Source organism: Lates calcarifer, linkage group LG2, assembly GCF_001640805.2.
Source record: "Lates calcarifer isolate ASB-BC8 linkage group LG2, TLL_Latcal_v3, whole genome shotgun sequence".
Taxonomy (NCBI): domain Eukaryota; kingdom Metazoa; phylum Chordata; class Actinopteri; family Centropomidae; genus Lates; species Lates calcarifer.
In genome coordinates, this window is record NC_066834.1 from 28053863 (window position 1) to 28061459 (window position 7597).

Below are 7597 nucleotides of genomic sequence, written 5' to 3' on the forward strand. Positions count from 1 at the left end.
ACTGATGGCAGGATACATCAAGTTAAGTGTACATTAGGAAATAATACAAAGGACACCAACAAATCTGAACCCTCAATTAGAACAAAGGAATGAATGAGGGGGGGGGGGAAATCACACCAAAAAAAACACTGAAAGTCACCTTGGGAGGAGCCCGATAGAGAAGGATCGTGCTCACAGCATGAGCTAAGCAAGCAAAGGCAGCTGAGATCAGGCAAACAATGCTTAAATATTATCAAACTGGCATATGAATGAAATCCAAATGTAAGCCATATGAGACAGCCATTCAGATTTGGCATGGGGGTGAACAACATTCAGGGTGGACAATTAAATATCATCTCCTGGGTATTAACACAGTCTAACTTGGCTGGAAACAGGAGACTATACTCAGATTAAATATGGAATATTTGTCCGGGATCCATGAATTATACAAAGCTTGGCACAATGATAGAATTATTTACTCATTTTGGTTTTTCTTGTGTGCTGTTCTTTTTTTGTTGTTGTTGAATATCAACAAACCAAGCAGAGCAAAACAATAAACATTAGCTGAATAGAGATGTCAGTTACAGTGGCTACAGAGCCATTATGTGGCATTCCCCCTGGGGTGGCAATGCGACTGGAGAGTGGGGACACTGGGATAAATGGGCCCAGTGTTTGTAATGGAGAGGAGTGTGGCTGCTAGCCAGGGATTTGAGTTAGCAGGCCTTGTCCTGGAGAGGAACACTTCACACTCTGCCAACTGGGGCTGCCCGTGCAGGGAATGGCATGGGGAGCCCTCTCTTTTCTCCCATCTTTTTATCCCTGTGTGTGTGTGTGTGTGCGCACATCATTGTGCAAGAGTGTGTGCATGTGCACTCGCGTGTTTAAGGGAGAGTGATTAAGGAGAGTCCTCTGGAGCACGCTACTCGGTCCTCCTCCCTTATGTAGGCTGACAAAGAAAGCGCTGCTCTGGCCTGTCCACAGCATTTCCAGCTTGAGCTGCGGGGTAGCCATGGCGAACTTGTGTTGAAATGCCACATAGTGGGAGCAGCTACATCTCTGTCGAGAAGGTCTTCATTGGACTTTAAACAATCAATTTTAACCGTTTGTTTTCAGATACAGGGAGAGCAGTTGGATTTTAACTTAACACACAAACATACACACACATGCAACCATGCAAACAACACAGAAACGCAAACACACACACACACACACACACACACACTCTAATTGCTGTAAGTGAGTGAGCGTTTGGAGCGGGTGGACAGGTCTGGCTGAGTGGACGGTTTCACGCGTTCATGCACTGCTGCCCCAGCAGCATAATGAGGTGTGACGCATCAGACTAAGTGGCTAATGGGGTGTGAAGTCATTAGAACACTGCCTGTATCCCTCTAGCCCTCCCTGTCTCTAACTCGATCTCTCTATGCAACTCTATCTCATTTGTTTTTGCTTTCACCACCCTCCCCTTCCATCTATTCATTTTTTTGCTTTCTGCAATCTCTTTTATTTTTTCTCGCAATGCCATGTGTTTCATTTTTTAATTCGTCATCAACTATTGCATCACATACTGCTAGAGTCTTGTCTGTGAAAGTAAATTCACTTTCTCTTTTTATTTTTCCCACCTGCTCTGGACCTCATGTCGTGAAGCTAAATGTTTCTTCCTGCTAATAAATTATACATTGGATTCAAATATAAAACTGTTTAATACATCTGTAGCAAAGTGGCTCAGTGTAACAATGATCTCAGTTAAACTTCAAGCTCTAAAAATTCTGAGCTCTAAAAAAGTATAATTAAAAAACTGTAATAAATACACTGAACAATCCACACAAAAACACAGACACATATGAACATTTGAACACGCATGAGCAAATGGTGATATACATGAAAAAAGAAAAACAGAGCGGGGGGAGGGCTGCCATCTGTTCCCTGGGATCAGACATAGTTGTAAACAGCTTTAAGAATAGAGAACAGACTGAAGACAGTGAAACTAAATATCTTTGTCCTGCTGTCTTTTTTCGTATCTTGGCTCTTTCTAATCCTTGGCTCACTCTTACCCACTAGGGTACAGACACAATCATCACTATGTGACCTTTGACCTGCTGCAGCAAACTAAGACACCAAGAAAAACATCATGAAACATGTGGCCTGTAAAAAAGCTACTTTCCCATGTTTTCAATATTATGTTTGGCTTAAATATATTTTTGATAAGTTAATCACTGAATTAATGTGAGTGGACCTTGATGATGTGGAACACACACTGAAAATACTTTGCACACATTTCCTAGTTGTGGCATTGTTAGCACTACATAGAACATGCGAATGGTAACATGTCACTGATGAGTCAAGTTGTCACACACACCCACACACATACTCTCTCTGAAAAGGTCTGAAAGGTCAACAGAGGAGGTAAAGAGAAAGAGAAAGCAGAAACTAAAGGGAAACAATGAACAGTTTGCACAAACATCTGCTGTCATCAAGGCATTATGGGAATAGTCAGTGTCACAGTCTCACATGTCTACAGTACCAGTTATAGCAGCTCTGTCTATTCCCTTCTTTCAGTCCAGTTTATTGTGCTGCAAGTATAAACCATGAGATGTGCAGATTTTGCAGCCTGCAAATCTCTCTGTTAAGTGTGCCTATGTGTGAGAGGACACCTGCAGCTGTAGTACCAACCCCCCTGGTCAATTTCATTAACCTTTATACAGAACAGTGCATGTACAAATCCTCCCAGTGGATTATAAGCAGCGAGTCCTCCCACACATCTACAAGTTACCACTGCATTCTTCTTGTTTTTCCTAGATTTTGGCTGCAGCTTTGGTGATAACCTTCACTGCTTTTGTGGTCTGCACTCAGTTGCGGCACTTGCCCGACATAAATAGCAGTACTCAGTAAAGACTACAGCTAGTAAACAATAGCCAAACTCAAGGATACTAAGCAGAACAAGCTGGATCATCCTTTACTGTCCCTTTTTGTGAAGAAGATTTGTACCTCATAAAGAAGTGCCACTCTTACTGTGGGTGTTTAAAGCACCAAATATCAACATTTTAAAGGCTGAATCACTATTGTAAGGAAATAACTGGCAATAAAAACAAGTGGTTTTAGACAGTTTTTCCATGAGCAAGCATTTTTTTGAAAGAGGTATGTCCTTTGGTGAGTAAGCAGGGTGTGATGAAAGACATAATTTGATTTGACAAATAATTAAGTGCACAGAGGAGTGTGGCCTGCAATGACTCAGATACTCTTTAGACTGGTCTAGTTTTGGCAAATATGTTATATGTATGTGTCTGTTTGTGTATGCGTTCTAACAAGTGCAAGCCCGACAGTGTGAGGACAGAGAAGTCTTAGAACTCAGTGAAACATCATATTCCCTCGACAAAGGCAGACACTGTCCCCAGGCACTGATCCAGGTTAACTTTCACATTCTATCATATAACAGTGAGGTCAGGGGCTGTGATGGGAGAATCTGATTCCACACCAGCCCGTGGTGATAGCCCTTCCCATGGAGTATGTCTCCTCCCACCAGGGAGAAGGAGATAACACTGACAGGCCAGGAGCTCTCATAGGCTGGAAGAATCAACAGTTTAAAGCTGCAGACTTCTCACAACTCCCATCAGACCTCATCAGCATCCCATGGTTGGTATCTTGAAAGGACCATACTAGTGGTTTTGCATGTCATAGTCCATTTACTACAGTTCGCATACACTCTACATCACAGTGAATCATTTTTGCAAACCACTCTGCTGTGTTCTAAAGACGTAAATGTATTTTTCTTCCACTATAAGCATTGATTTCATTCCATTAATTTCTGTACTGTATGAAAATCAGTTAGCTGACACTCTTGAACTGTGTATTCTATCACAGAGATCTGCTGTTGTTTTTGTCACAACTAAATTGTTGTCATGAGGTGATACATGGAAGAGTTTTCAAATTTTCATTACGGAATATACAACATGCAGGTTATTTTCTTGACTAATTGTTTGGTCTACAGAACATCAGAAAACAGTAAAAACTGTCCACTGTAACGCACCAGAGCACAAAATGAAGTCACTAAATGCCTGACCAACAGTACAAAACCTCCAAAAATATTCAGTTTGCTTTGAGACCCTGTAATCATCAAATAATTGGCATTTTTGCTTGAAAAATGTTAGCAAAATAGCTGTCAGTTAATTCTCTGTCAATCGACTATTTGTTGCATATCTACATGCAAGTTTCAGTAATATGCAAATTGATTATTACACTATACAGAAATGAATGAAAACCACCAGCCATCGAGAACAGAAAGATACAGAATATATCCAGCATTCTTACACTGTATACTACACATTGGAAAATGATCAGCAAAAATGTAAAGTTGAAACACAGCTTCCTCGACTGGCTTTGTGGATAGAGAATACACTGGACCCTGTGTTTGAACTTGACTTTGTTGATTCTAAAGGAAACAGTCAGACAGGAACACTGGCACTGAGGTATTTGTCATCCCCCTTGCCTTATGTTCTTCTCACATGATATACATACAGTAAGTCTTGGTAGCACACAGTTTTACCACTGAGATACTCAAACAAAAACAAATGAAAACACATTCATACACGATCACATAACAGGAAACACTTATCAGATCAGGTGAAACTGAATTAGAAAACCAAATGTTCTTTCAAAACACTGCTATCATTTACCAGATCAGTTGATGCGTTTGGCCCTCTTGCTAAGAACAAACACAGTTGTTTAAAAAGATTTTGAGCTTCACCTCTACGCTTTATTCTCACTCAGCGATTATATCAAGCTTCCATTTTTCAACAGCACAGCTGTGGTATTCCTATGAGCCAGCCAAGTTGGGGGTATATATTTGTCTAAAAATTATTCACTTACATAAGCACAAAACTGCATTTCCTAACAAAATAAACAAAACCAATTACATTTCCAGTCCAGTGCACCACCTACTACCAAGGGCACAAAACATGTGTCCTTTAGCACTGCACAAAATGTTTCACAGGCAACAAAATCCCCTACGTTATTTGTAAGTCCTTGGCTATTTGAATACAGACTTGCATACCCGTATATGAACAATTTCACATAAACACTTCAGACATGTGCCTCTTTATGTCAATGTGATGACAATTTAACACGTCAGCCTAACGTCTGAACAAGCACCCAAATCACTTTTATGTAAAAGTCACAACAGCAATCTCATTAAGTATGGCCTAGAAACATTTTCCTACCACTTTCAACACAACACTGAAGTGTGAAGTGAAAGCAGTCAGATTAACATTAAGGTTGCAGCAGCACAAGGTAAAACATGCAGAGAGAGAGTAAATGTGAACCTTATTCTGGCCCTCTGTGATCACTGGAATAAAAGTATTATTTCAATCTTCATCTCTTATACACAAAGGAAACAAAATCAGTTTGATAAACTATGCAACACTGTGCATGAGCTGATATTGATTCGTTGAGGAGACTGATATTTATATCTTATAAGATACTTCTGCTGTTGTGATGTGACCAAGGCAAAAGAGGTCACAAAAATGTTCATATAAAGCCAACGTAATAATCTGCACAGCACAATCTCAATAGAGCTTCCATTCATGCCAAATGCTTGGATGAATTAATGTATATCCAGCAAAATGCTTTACATACAGCATTATAAAACCGGAGGCAGAGTTCACTCATGACATGATGAAAATGATGTGAAAATGTACCAGTGGATTCACTGGGAGGAAAGGGGTCAAGCGTCCCTCATGCTCATGACCGTAATTAAGTCAAAAGGAATGTAAAAGACAAATATGTCTTAATGACAAAAAGTCATCACATCAAGACAAATGAATCAGGCAATGTTGCATATTCCATGTCCAAACTCTCTAGCAGTGGTTTCATTCTATACCACAGACTCAGTCAATCTTGGGATTTTCAAGATGGCGACCAAGCACCATGTTCGACAAACCATTGTAAAATCTACATATTTGTAAAAGGGAAGGAAATTGGAGACATATTTGTGAGTGTATCTTAAGTGTAAGGTATATGGTTAAAAAGAAATTTAAATTCAATATACCTTATTTGATTCTTGATTTAATATCCATTTAATTTCTTTATAGACCTGAGTGAGTGATTTCTTCATTTTCTATCATTAGTATGGGTATCATCCTCAAAAAGACAGCATTTTATCCAATAGATTTTACACCTGACAATAAATTGTGCATGTTTTCAATTATAATTATAAATTATAAATATAGCAATTCATACAATATGTATGCAGGTAGCAGTAAAGTTTTTTATTTATTTTTTTCCCAATTAAGCTCAATTAGCACTAAAGTCTAAATTAATACTAGCCATGCAATCTGGCTCAGTATTACTACAGTTTTGGCAACAGTCTGACATATCAACAGGGTCTGGGTGCTACATGTGAACACATTTAATTTTCAGTGTTCTCCAGAGCACTCCACGTGTAATTAGATCAATGCTCACATTCGACTATTTAGCTTTTAATATGAAAAGATTAGAGGTGCCCCAAAAGGATTAAATGTTCATTTGAGGACCACCGGCATGTGGCCATTACTCTTGAAAGGATTAAGTAAACTAATTAAACAGAATTTGCATCTGGAGCTAAGTGGTTGTATACATTTCAAGAATGGGAAAGATCCAGAGATCAGGATTTGTTTTATCCTCCCTTCTTACCATTCAGATGGCGTAAAATGGTGTGCTTTAAAATTGTGGCTTTAAAGCCAGAGAGGCAGGCTTGTAACATCAGGTGACAGATCAGCTGAAATTAAAGGATTGTGGCTGGAACACAAAATGTCAAACAGAGCATATGGACACCTTTGTGGACAAGGGTATCATCGGGGAGGAAAGAGAGAGACAGATAAGTCGGTATGAAAAAAAAAAAGAACACAGAGCTAACACTGGCTATGCTGGCCTTAGCCCTTGTTGGAAGTGTGTGGTCAGCTGTGAAGAGCCACTGCTGCGGAGCAGGTGTGTAACCATATGCACGCAGCTGCAGCAGCGTGGCCTAGGAAGGAGAAAGACAGGAAACTAGGGCCTCATTAAACTGGTGCTAAACCAAGTAAGCAGCAGTCCTCAGTAGGAAGCAACATCAGGGGCCAATTTCTTAAAAGCCATGTGGTACTCATGCAAAAATATTACAGAATACCTCAGCAATAGCAATGTAATGCAAACAATATGAACACGTCCACAATTCTGACATAGAATTTAACATTTATCAAACTACACACTCACCCTTCATTCTCCCTCTCAGTCAGTTTCCTTAGCCCAACAATCATTTAGCTCTAACTACTGACAGATAGCAGTGATGGCGAATGACTTGCTCTTGCAGTTTCATTATACCAATGGGTTCTCCCTTCTATTACATGTAATTCTGTGATGTTCATGGTCATAACAGGCAGAGTGAAATTCACTTGCCATGACAGTCTTAGTGTAGTCCATATGTCAAAGGGAAGCTCTATGGCCTACCCACTGCAGAGGGGTCAATCTCTCAACCCTAATGGCTCTTTGGGTCATGTGACTGCCAAGTACTGTGGAACACTCGTTACAGCAGATAGGAGCAGGAAATGATTATCAGGAGGTCAATTTATGCAAGGGAGAGGTAGAATGACAGAGTAAGAGGTCAGAGCCC